This window comes from Carassius carassius, chromosome 13 (genome assembly GCF_963082965.1).
Source record: "Carassius carassius chromosome 13, fCarCar2.1, whole genome shotgun sequence".
Lineage (NCBI taxonomy): Eukaryota > Metazoa > Chordata > Actinopteri > Cypriniformes > Cyprinidae > Carassius > Carassius carassius.
Window position 1 is genome coordinate 14,716,308 of NC_081767.1, and position 12,493 is coordinate 14,728,800.

Genomic DNA, 12,493 nt, shown 5'->3' on the forward strand with positions numbered 1-12,493 from the left:
GGAGGTGTAAGCGCTCCCGGTTAGGAATGCACGCTTCTAACTCAGAAACATTTTCCCGATTGCTAACTGCTCACAGTGAAACGGCTTCCTCCAGTGAAATGGCTCACTCCGGTGAGTCTGGGTGAAATGACACCGTTATAGTGAAAATTGCGCCATCTGCGGTGGTTTAATGTTATGACACACTGTTATAGTGAAAATTGTGCCATCTGCGTTGGTTTAATGTTATGACATCATGATTTCTTTGTCACAGTCTGTGTGTGTGTGTGTATGTGTGCTCCATTAAACTAGAAATCATTAAATTTTAAATCATAACAGGTTTTTTATTTTTTTATCTCAGGTTCAAATATTGAGCAGCAAACATTTGACGGTATTAATACACGTAAGTACGTATTAACTAATCTTTTTATAAATTAAAATGAACGTATTTTAATTTTCTTTTATAAATTTATATATATATATATATATATATATATATATATATATATATATATATATATATATATATATATATATATATATATAAATTATTATTATTAATTTATTTTTATTTATTTTCTTTATTTTTTTTTATTATTAATATTATTAATTTATTTTTATTGTTTTATTTATTTATTTATTTAATTATTATTATTATTATTATTTATTTATTTTTTATTTTTTTTTATTCACAGAGGCCGCGATTGATCCAGACAGTGCAGCCAATGGTAAAACAAGATCCATCTCCAACATTTTTTATGAGAAATCAAAATTTTACATTTTTTATGTTTATGAGAAATCTAATTTTATTTGTATTTTATTTTATACAATTTATCACCAAACCCGACTTCTAGACAGTTATCGATCTCACGCAAGATGCCGACGAAGATCCCCCCGTCAACGTAACAGACAAACCTCACATCCTACCTGATTCCACTCCGGCCCACATCGAGAATCCAATAGGATCCTGCGACGAACCACTTCCTGGACCCGCCGACGAACCGGCAAGAAAGAAGACTAGAAAAATGAATCGCCCCACCTCTCCGGTCAGTCCTGGACCATGTGACGAACCACCAAGAAAGATTTATCGTTTTACAGCGGTGGTCCGACCTGAACCGAACGGCGAACTACCAAGAAAGGCTTATCGTTTTACCCCGGCGATCAGTCCTGAGAGCTCTCCAGAGTGGAAAACTCTCTGTCTGACACCACCGAACAGCCCGGCGACCAGTCCTGAGCTGTTTTATGGTAAGACTAACTACATTATTTGCATTTAAACCAGACGGGGTCAAACCATTAAGAATTTTTTTTTTACACCCAGCAGACTCGAGTAGAAGCCATAAGGATGACGTGACTACCTGGGGCACGCCTCAAATCGATGCTTGGAACCAGAGTTCTTGGACGAGCGAGCGTGATGAGGTGTCTGCCACCAACGTGGGTCAAACACCATATCCTTCTCCCTCACCGTCGTCGGAAAATCATTACATTACGGAATAAGTAGAAGTGGAAGAAGTACCGGCGCCTCAGCCGGTTGATGAACCATTCGATGATCTGCCTCCGTCTCATAGCCCCATTAATTCGATACAATCATTTGGTCAAGAGTTTCGTGACGCGCAGGTTGACATAAACAACAAATATGTCGAACTGCGTGACGTACAAGATGATATTAACAACAAATTGATTGCGTTGCGTAGTGAGTCTCGTGACAGACAAATCGAAACCCTTAGCAGATTAGACGCACTGAACGGGGAGCTCCGTGCGTATCACCTCGAGACACGCAATCGATTCGATGCTCAGGATCGCTTTATTCATGATTTGGCCAATGAAATATTCCATCGCGTTAATGCTATGAGATCAACGATTGATCAACAGTTTGATAGAAATGATCTTATGGTGAGTCAATACCAACGGGAATTGATGCTCATATTGCATCACCTTATTCTCACCATCGTAGATGAGACCACGGAGTCAAATTGAATATAGATGTATTCCGAGTAATTCTTATATTCCATCTATACTTTGTTTACATATAATCTGATATTTCAAGTAATTCTTATATCTCACGTCTGCTATGATTGTTTAAATATTTCATGTATGCTTTTTATACTTTGTTTTACATATAATCCGATATCTCATTTATACTCTGATTTTGTAACAAGTCATATATGCTTTTTATATTCTGATTTTGTAATAGTTCATTTATGATTTTTTTTTTACTATATGAAATGTGTAATAGTTCATGTATGCTTTTTTATACTCTATGAAATTTGTAATAGTTCATGTTTGCTTGTTTTAACTCTATGATTTTGTAATAGTACGTGTTTTGGTCTGAAATCTAAAAAATGGACGGGTCAGACGACTTATGTCAATTAGACCAATCCTCCACAAAACTGACGCCGGACGAGATCGAAATGCTAAGTATACTTCCGGACTCTTTAGAACAGTATTTGTTTAATTTAGAATTCCCTGCTATTTTGGATCTTTTTGAATTAGCCGTAAATCCAGATATGAATTTGTTTGATCCTCTGCTAAGCCTAGACAACGATCCCGTTGTACAACACGGCGGTGTTTTAAACAGTGACATTGAGAAGGACTACGAATCTGAGAGAGATTAACTCTACAGATTTGGCCTCTTACCACACTCGCTTACACGACATGCTTACTGGAATTGTGAATTTCGCTAGGGAATTTGACCAAAATTCTCCGGTGATCAATATCACATTGATGGCTCCCAGTTTACAGACGCCCGTTAGTGGGATTTTAACCCACGGTAATAATTACGACGTGGATGGGTTTATGGATCAAATTGAAAGAGTTTTACAGAGCGAAGACCGGCTACTATCTGACCAAACCGTAGAATTTGAAGCTTCCGTAGCCATGAACAGACAAGGCGGGGGTCCTCGTCGGAAACTCACGGACTTGGCTGTCGATGAGGTGATCAAAAGGAAAAAGACGAGTTTATTTTGCCCGACCAATATTTCAAATAATTTGTGCTTCTCCATCTGTCTCGCCCGTTTTCTTAACCCCCAACACCGCTTCCGAATCGGTCTCGGCGACATAGCCTCGTTTGAACGAGCACTAGACATTAAAATCATCGTATTTCACAGATCTAACGCCATGGTCTTAGAAACCTACAAAAATTCAGACGAACCCCATCCAAAAACGGTCTTTCTGTATCTCCACGACGACCACTACTACATGATAACGAGTTTGAAGGCGTTCCTCGGTTCACCATATGTGTGTCCATTTTGCTACAAATCTTACACCAGCCTCAGATACCATCGATGTAAGCACGTCTGCAACATTTGTTTCGACGTGGAATGTTACAGGTTCCCTGTAAGAATCATACATTGCCCCGATTGTTTGCGTTACTGTAAATCGGCTTATTGTTTCGAAATGCATAAAAAAAAACCCCTCCCGGTCAGGAATACCCCGCCTGTGATATGATCAAATACTGCAAACTATGTAACTGACGTTACAACGTTAAACCGGGCAACAAGAAAACCAAACACATATGCTCACCAGACAAATGTGTGCATAGTCGAGAGTGTCTGACGGACGATGCGGTACATCAATGTTTCATACAACTTCTAGAACTTAAGGAACCGTGTGAAAAGTATATCTTTTATGATTTTGAAACGCGTTACGAAAACGGACGCCACGAGGCTAATTTTGTCTCTGCCCAGACATTCAAAGGTCAGAAATTTACCGCCTACGGCACGGACTGCATCGCTAAGCTAATTAAGCGCTTCAGACAACCCCGATACAAAGGCTACTGCTTCATCGCTCATTACGCCTCCAGATTTGACGCCTTTCTAATTCTGGAGTATTTTTGCAAAGCGGGGATCGTGCTTGAGGTCATAATGCAAGGGTGCAAACTACTCCTGATGTACGACGACGCGTTTGACCAACGATACATCGATAGCTACTCATTTTTCCCATTCGCTCTCGCCAAAATGCCCGCAGCGTTAGACTTGATGACGACTGAAAAAGGCTATTTCCCCCATCTTTTCAACAGGGTGGAAAATGAGAACTACGTCGGACCGTACCCTGACAAAAAGTTCTACAACTACGAGAACATGTCGGATAAAGGCCGAGAAAAGTTCGACGCGTGGTACAGCACAGTGAAGGGCGAGCTCTTTAACTTCAAGAAAGAACTGTACGCCAACGGCGTTAACGACGTCGTGTTATTACGTGAAGGTTGCATGAAGTACAGGACGTCATTCCTACACTGCACCCAACTCGACCCTTTTGGGTTCACGACGATCGCCAGCAGTGCAATGGGGGTCTTCAAAACACATTATCTCGCCAGAAACACGCTCGCCCTGATGTATAACAAGGCGTACATCCATCAGAATAAGTCCTACTCAAGCGGTTCGATCCAATGGCTCGAGTATATAAAAAAGACTCGAAACGTGGACGTTCATCACACCGTAAACCACGGCGAAGTATCGATCGGTAAGTACTTTTTAGACGGCTACTACGAGCAGGATGGCGTCAGGCATGGCTTAGAATACGGGGGGTGCTGTCCGGAGTACCCTACGGGGTTCTCAGGAACCAGTTTGACGATAAGATTGAAATTCTCCGGAACGCGTACGGTTTGCAAATTGAGGTTCTGTGGGAATGCGAATGGAATCGGATGAAAAAGACCGATCCCTCCATGATAGAATTTATGGCCGATTATTCCGCCCCTGAGAGATTGAATCCGCGCGATGCACTTTTTGGAGGTCGAACCAACGCCTATAAACTATACCACAAAGTGAGCGGCGATGAGAAAATAAGATATCTGGATTTCACCAGTCTGTACCCTTTCTGTCAGGCCAGGAAAAGCTACCCGATCGGACACCCCGAAATCATTTTCGCAGATTTCGAACCGATTGAAAATTATTACGGACTTATCAAAGCCACCGTGTACCCTCCCTGCAACTTACTGCACGGCGTCCTCCCTTTCAGATCGCGTGGAAAACTCACTTTTCCGCTATGTAGAACCTGCGCTCAAGACCAAAACCAGACCTCGAGTTGTACCAACACAGACCAGGAAAGATCGCTCTCGGGCTGTTGGGTCAGTATCGAGCTTTTAAAAGCCATCGAGAAGGGCTATGTGGTAGCCAAGATAGACGAGGTTTGGCATTTTCCACAACGGTCAGACACGTTGTTTGTCGAATACGTAAAAACCTTCTTGCATTTGAAACAACAAGCTTCGGGCTACCCTTCGAACGTCGTCATGGATGCAGAGAAAGAGGCTTACATTCGTGACTATTTTGAAAAAGAGGGTATTCAACTCGAACCTGAAAAAATCAAGTACAACGCCGCCCAAAGGGCGATCACTAAATTAATTCTGAATAGTTTGTGGGGACGCTTCTCTTTAAGACCAAACTTACCTCAAACGATTCTGGTGCGCGAGCCCGAAGATTTCACCAGAATCGTTTTTGGCAACACCGACACGTTGGCCTATTTCTCATTCGTCTCAGACGACGTAGCTCTAGTCCAACATAAACCCGACAAAGACGATGTTTGCAAGGTGCGCGACGTGAATGTTTTTGTAGGCGCTTTCATTACAGCGCACGCCCGACTGGAATTGTACGAACTGATGGAAAGACTAGGTGAACGACTGCTATACTCTGACACAGACAGCGTCATATTTGTGTCTAGGGACGGCGACTGGGAGCCACCTCTGGGTAATCATTTAGGGGAGCTGACGAGCTAATTGGACCCGACGATCATATAACGACCTTCTGTGCCAGTGGTCCCAAATCCTATGCTTTCGAGACGGTCAAAGGTAAAGTTTCCATGAAAGCTAATGGCATAAGGGCATAACTAAAAATTCCAAAGCTATCTGTCTCGAATCCCTGATTGGTCTGGTTGACAGCTATGTGACGTCTCATGATAGATCCAAATACATCCTGGCTCAGACGGAAAACATTGTAAGAGATAAAAATACTTTCACTTTACAAAACAAATCAGTCGTTAAAAGGTTTAAGTTCGTCTACGATAAACTTCGGCTTTTAAGCGATTATAGCACGCTTTCTTACGGCTACTGATCAGATGGTGATGCACAGAGGGTCTCAGGATGTGTCCGATTTTGATTTCAGACTTCAATACCCTTTCAGCTGCGTTGTATCTGGACCGTCCAATTCCGGAAAGTCTTATTTTGTGAAACTTTTGTTGGAAAAAGGTTTGAATATCATTTCGAAGAAAACTGAAAACATTGTTTGGTTGTACGATTGTTGGCAAACTTTGTACGATGATTTACTTCAATTGTATGACATTAAATTTATACAAGGAATACCCCAGAGTCTGAATGATGATGATTTACTGCCTGTTACCACCGCTAACCTTCTCGTCGTTGATGATCTCATGGAACAAGCTAGCGCTAACGTCGAACTGCAGCGCGTGTTCACTCAATATTGCCACCATCGTAATCTCAGTTCTATTTACATAGTGCAAAATTTATTTGCGCAGGGAAAGTAGAGTCGAACCATCAGCTTAAACGCCAATTATATGATCCTGTTTAAAAATCCCTGGGACGTCCATCAAGTGGCGATGCTAGGTCGTCAAATGTACCCCGGAAACACGAAATACTTTTATGGAGTGTTATAACGACGCGGTCGACCGACCTTTCGGCTATTTAATGATAGACTATTAAGCAAAAACTCCGGAGCAGTACCGTCTCAGAACAGGATTGCTTTCAGACCGTCAAGTGGTTTATATCCCGAAAAAAAAAGAGCGTGATCACCATGTCCGCCAGGCTTTGTAAGCATCTGCCGGTGTTAAAACTGCTACATAAAGCCACTCCTAAACAACGTCGCCTTATTTTACAATCGGCGTCCGACGAATTCATTTTAGCGCTCTGCGAAGTGGCTCTAAACATCCTCTACGGCGTCATTCCGGTCAGCAGGCGACAGTACCCAAAACTGAAAAAGAGAAAAGCGGATATTAAATTTGTCGACGATAAAAAAATTGGCATAACGGCCAAGAAACGAGTCTTCAACCAGAAGGGAGGGTTCCTGTTACCGCTCCTCAGCGTCGCCGTGCCGTTTCTCACGAGCTTGATAGCGAATCGTTAGGATGGAGTATGCCAAAAAGATGTATTTAGTCCCTCACCATCAACTGGATAAGCTCGCGAGAACATTCAACAGACCGTGGAGAGCGATTTGGACGCCGCCATAAGAAATATTTTACGCCTTGACGATTTGAATCCTTACGAAAAAGTCAAACTTTACAGCCATACCCAGAACAGGTTTTTGACCATCGTTAAACAAGAGGAGCGTGAGAGCGGTGTTTTAACGCTTTCGTTTGCCGATCTTGATCCCGGTCATAAAGACGAATCGCCGACTGCCGCTAACGTTGAAGATGGTAAAGCCGAGGAGGCTGTCGTCGCCGAAGTTCTGAAGAACGTGCCGTCGAGAAGCGTGAAAAACTGCAGATACATATTAGACAAGATGTCTAAAGCTAAAGGAGTAAGCTCGTGGAACGAATCCGGGGAGTTTGTGTTCAGGGGTAAAGCCGTACAAGGTTTGCACATGGTCGATTTGTTAAAAAATGTTACGGCCCCGCAAAAAACGTTAGGGATGAACGGAGACCTCCAGGATGGTCGGAGTTTCTACGCACCTTTGGCGAATTAAACATCCCTTTTTCTACAGTGCCGAACCAACAGGTCAGGCGCACGATTAACTCTCTAGAGAGTAAACCTGTAGAACCCCCATCACCGCCTGTTAGACCTTATAAAAGAAAAAAAAAGGGAGGAGATATTCACCTCCCTCGGGTCCAGATTTTGAAGACTCGCCGTTTAAATCGCCGGCTATCGACCTACGCCAATGGCTGGAAATGTAACGACTCCTTAGATTTTGTGTTAGCATTAATTTGTATCTCATGATTAAATAAATAAAAGACGATAAGAAATATAATGGTTTAAGCTTTTTTATTTATACGTCAAACATGTCTGCACACAATGAACGCACGATGACATTTTATCATTACAAACATGCGGTCTCAATCTCTTCACAAAGAGGGACACTACTTTATCATTTTTAATATAATCAGCGGTGTATAGTTTCATCACGTGGTTATAGTCGCGACGTCTGGCTAAATGATATAGAAAAAACACACAGTGCTGTCCGCAGGTATCCGATGAATAATCCTGGACGCGTCTGTCGGAATATAATATGTCGACGTCGTTGACGTCTAGAAAGAAAAAACAAAGCGGTCCCCTCTCTGTCACAGTGTCTGGGTTGTGTCCCTGGGTTTCCACTAGATGTCCTCCTTTCTCACGGTGTCTGTCACCTTATCACTTCCTGTCTCCTTATTTGGTCACCTTCCTCCTTGTTTAGGTAATTGATTGTTCCCCACCTGTCTCCTGTTTCCCCATCATCCTTTTGTGTATTTATACCTGGTCTGTCTGAGTCTTAGTCACGGAGTCCTTGTTTAGTGTTAAACGTTTATTCATGTCCGTCAATGCCTTGTCTTGCCTTGCCTTGCCTTGCCTTGCCTCGCCTCGTTTATGTTATGTTTGGATTTACCGGTTTTGACCCTGCCTGGACTGTGTATTCTCTTTGGATTACCCCTTATTAAAGACATACTCGCAATTGGTTCTCTCTCCTGTGTTTTCCATAACACCGAACGTGACAGAAGGACTCCGTTACTACAAGAGCCAGCGGTATGTCGGCTTATGTCTCCTCCCCAGCCACAGTGCGGGAGAGGAGTGGATTTGAAGGAACTCGCCTGGTGGTTTTCCGGGGAACCAGAGGAGGTCGCCGAGGAGGGAGTGGTCGAGAGGATACTCAGCACCGCTCTCAACCAGGGCCGCCCTTCGACCCGGGGCTCGGGTGGGATGGATTAGAGCCACCGTCTCACCATGGCGGACGGAGAGGAGAGAGGAAGCGCACGTCCGCCACAGTGGCGTCACTGCCCATGATGGCCGCTAGTCCAGCGCCACGGGGCAGGATGGACGCCAACACAGCACCACAACCCAAGGCGATCACGAGTCCAGCGCCACGGTGCAAGATGGCCGCCAGCTCAGCGCCAACGCCCAAGAGGGCCGCTGACTCATTCTTGGACTATTTCGCTACGCTATCCAAGATCCTAGAGATTCCCAAGACGGTTGACGTCATGGCTGCTGAGCCAGCGCCACAGCACAAGATGGCCGCCAGCCCAGAGCCACAGCACAAGATGGCCGCCAGCCCAGAGCCACAGCACAAGATGGCCGCCAGCCCAGCGCCACAGCACAAGATGGCCGCCAGCCCAGCGCCACAGCACAAGATGGCCGCCAGCCCAGCGCCACAGCACAAGATGGCCGACTCAACGCCTGAGTCTCCAGACAAGGTGTCACCGACTCGCCAAGAGAGAGGGCGGAGGAGGAGGAGACAGGCGTCTACCGTTCCTCAAAGCCCAGAGGACGTTCCCGAGGCGGTGCCCGATGCTGTTCCGGAGACCGAGGCGGTGCCCGATGCTGTTTCGGAGGCCGAGGCGGTGCCTGATGCTGTTCCGGAGGCCGAGGCGGTGCCCGATGCTGTTCCGGAGGCCGAGGCGGTGCCCGATGCTGTTCCGGAGGCCGAGGCGGTGCCCGATGCTGTTCCGGAGGCCGAGGCGGTGCCCGATGCTGTTCCGGAGGCCGAGGCGGTGCCCGATGCCGAGGCGGTGCCCGATGCTGTTCCGGAGGCCGAGGCGGTGCCCGATGCTGTTCCGGAGGCCGAGGCGGTGCCCGATGCCGAGGCGGTGCCCGATGCTGTTCCGGAGGTCGAGGCGGTGCCCGATGCTGTTCCGGAGGCCGAGGCGGTGCCCGATGCTGTTCCGGAGGCCGAGGCGGTGCACGATGCTGTTCCGGAGGCCGAGGCGGTGCACGATGCTGTTCCGGAGGCCGAGGCGGTGCCCGATGCTGTTCCGGAGGCCGAGGCGGTGCCCGATGCCGAGGCGGTGCCCGATGCTGTTCCGGAGGCCGAGGCGGTGCCCGATGCCGAGGCGATGCCTGATGCTGTTCCGGAGGCCGAGGCGGTGCCCGATGCTGTTCCGGAGGCCGAGGCGGTGCCCGATGCCGAGGCGGGGCCCGATGCTGTTCCAGAGGCCGAGGCGGGGCCCGATGCTGTTCCGGAGGCCGAGGCGGGGCCCGATGCTGTTCCGGAGGCCGAGGCGGTGCCCGATGCTGTTCCGGAGGCCGAGGCGGGGCCCGATGCTGTTCCGGAGGCCGAGGCGGTGCCCGATGCGGTTCCGGAGGCCGAGGCGGTGCCCGATGCTGTTCCGGAGGCCGAGGCGGTGCCCGATGCCGAGGCGGGACCCGATGCTGTTCCGGAGGCCGCTCCCGATGCGGTGCCCGAGGCCGCTCCCGAGGCCGTGACCGAGGCAGTGCCCGAGTCCGTTCCAGAGGCGGTGCCCGAAGCCGAGGCGTCTCAAGTCTCCACAGGCAGTCCAGAGTCGAGTCAGGTTCCAGTTGACCCTCCAGAGGCGAGTCAGGGGCCAGTGAACTCTCCAGAGTCGAGTCAGGTGCCAGTGACCTCTCCAGAGTCAGGGCCAGTCACCGTTGAACTTTCAGAGTTAAGTCAAGTCACTGGGTGGTCTGCTGCTCCGCCCTGTTGGACTCCGGCATCGACCACAGGGGCGTGGTGGTCATCTGCTCCACCCTGGAGGACTCTGGCCTTGACCACAAGGGTGTGGTGGTCTTCCGCTCCGCCCTGGGGGGCTTCCGCTCTGACCACACGGACGTGATGGTCTTCCGTTCCGCCCTGGGGGGCGTTTGCCCTGACTACACGGTTGTGGTGGTCTTCCGCTCCGCCCTGGAGGACTCTGGCCTTGACCACAAGGGTGTGGTGGTCTTCTGCTCCGCCCTGGGGGGCTTCATGTTGTTTTTTGTTTGTTGTTTTTGTATTTACTCCTGTCCCTGTTCCTCTCTGTAGTCTGGCCCTCCCTCCCTCCCCCTGAACCTCCTCCAGTCCTCCTCCCTCCTGGTCTTCCTGTTTTGTGGTTACTTTCTGGTGCCTGTTTCCAATGTCTTTCTTTTCTGGCCCTCCATCCCTCCCCCTGAGCCTCCACCTGTCCGCCTCCCTCCTGTTCTGTTTTGTGTCTGTCGTGGAGCGTCTGGGAGCCGCTCCGTAGAGGGGGGGTTCTGTCACAGTGTCTGGGTTGTGTCCCTGGGTTTCCACTAGATGTCCTCCTTTCTCACGGTGTCTGTCACCTTATCACTTCCTGTCTCCTTATTTGGTCACCTTCCTCCTTGTTTAGGTAATTGATTGTTCCCCACCTGTCTCCTGTTTCCCCATCATCCTTTTGTGTATTTATACCTGGTCTGTCTGAGTCTTAGTCACGGAGTCCTTGTTTAGTGTTAAACGTTTATTCATGTCCGTCAATGCCTTGTCTTGCCTTGCCTTGCCTCGCCTCGTTTATGTTATGTTTGGATTTACCGGTTTTGACCCTGCCTGGACTGTGTATTCTCTTTGGATTACCCCTTATTAAAGACATACTCGCAATTGGTTCTCTCTCCTGTGTTTTCCATAACACCGAACGTGACACTCTCGGGCTAAATAAACGGCTAACCAATGTTGAGCCGGTGGGTATTAACGACGCAGAACGACGGTAAGATCCTCAACGGTGTTTTGGCTAGTTGATCGCTCGGTAGAACCTCGAGAAAATGAGTCCCGCATGCTATTTTATCCACGATAGCTGTGAGTTGTAGCGTATTCATCTCTCAGTAGTGATCGATCAGTACCTGTCTGCGGTTAGACACTTCAATGAGGCTGTCGAATACGGCGTAAATTATTAAATTAACGGTATTCGACAGAGCTTGTCTGAAACGAGCTTCGCCTCTGATGTTCCCGGACTTGATGAGGGAAATATGCTGACCGCAGTCCTCGTCCGCCGTCAGGTTAAATGCGTAGAGCGTGTATCCGTTCAGGAAATCATTCCTGCCGATACAGAGCGGTCAATCTTTAAGGTGTCTCCCGTCCGTTGTTGACCGTCCACGTAGACTGCCAGGAATTCCAGATTGTAATGTTTGAACGCGAATGGATTTTTCTCGTAGGAACCGGTGAATGCATCGTTATCGACCATACCGATAACGATAGACTTTGGGAGCGTTCATAAAAACAGATTTTCTTGATTGGAAACGCGAGAGCCGGCGGGTATGGAGAACGATTTTAGACAGACCCTATCGATGGGGTACTTGGCCGTGGTCGAGAGCAGTGTCTGGGCGTGAGCCAGTCTCACCGGGGGTGATACGGAAACGTTTTTGACAAATAGGGACGCCGTCGCTATATGTAATTTGTAAGCCACGTCATCTGACCTCATCAGACAGAATTCATCCTTTGCCCATATAAACTGTAATTTTAAATCCAATCCATTAATTAAAAGTTTCTCTTTAAAGAATATATCGCTGTGTATGGGGGCGAGCAGTTCCACCTCGCTGTTTCGGCTGGTGTAGAGCGATCTCTTCGTAAACCCCTCGTTACGGCCTGCGGGGTCATGTACATCCATGTGACCGGCTGTATCTTTGTGAAACAGCCCGGCGGTGAAAATAGTTTCCAGCGTATCTTTA

At 47.6% G+C, this 12,493-nt stretch overlaps 1 long non-coding RNA gene across 1 annotated transcript; it reads left to right on the plus strand.

The window, feature by feature from the left end:
• Positions 1-331: 331 nt before the first annotated feature.
• Positions 332-2,543, plus strand: LOC132155981 (uncharacterized). The gene is made up of 4 exons (XR_009437367.1): positions 332-379; positions 672-704; positions 831-1,203; positions 1,295-2,543. It is a non-coding gene; the product is annotated as an uncharacterized LOC132155981 (long non-coding RNA).
• The last annotated feature ends 9,950 nt before the right edge of the window (positions 2,544-12,493 follow it).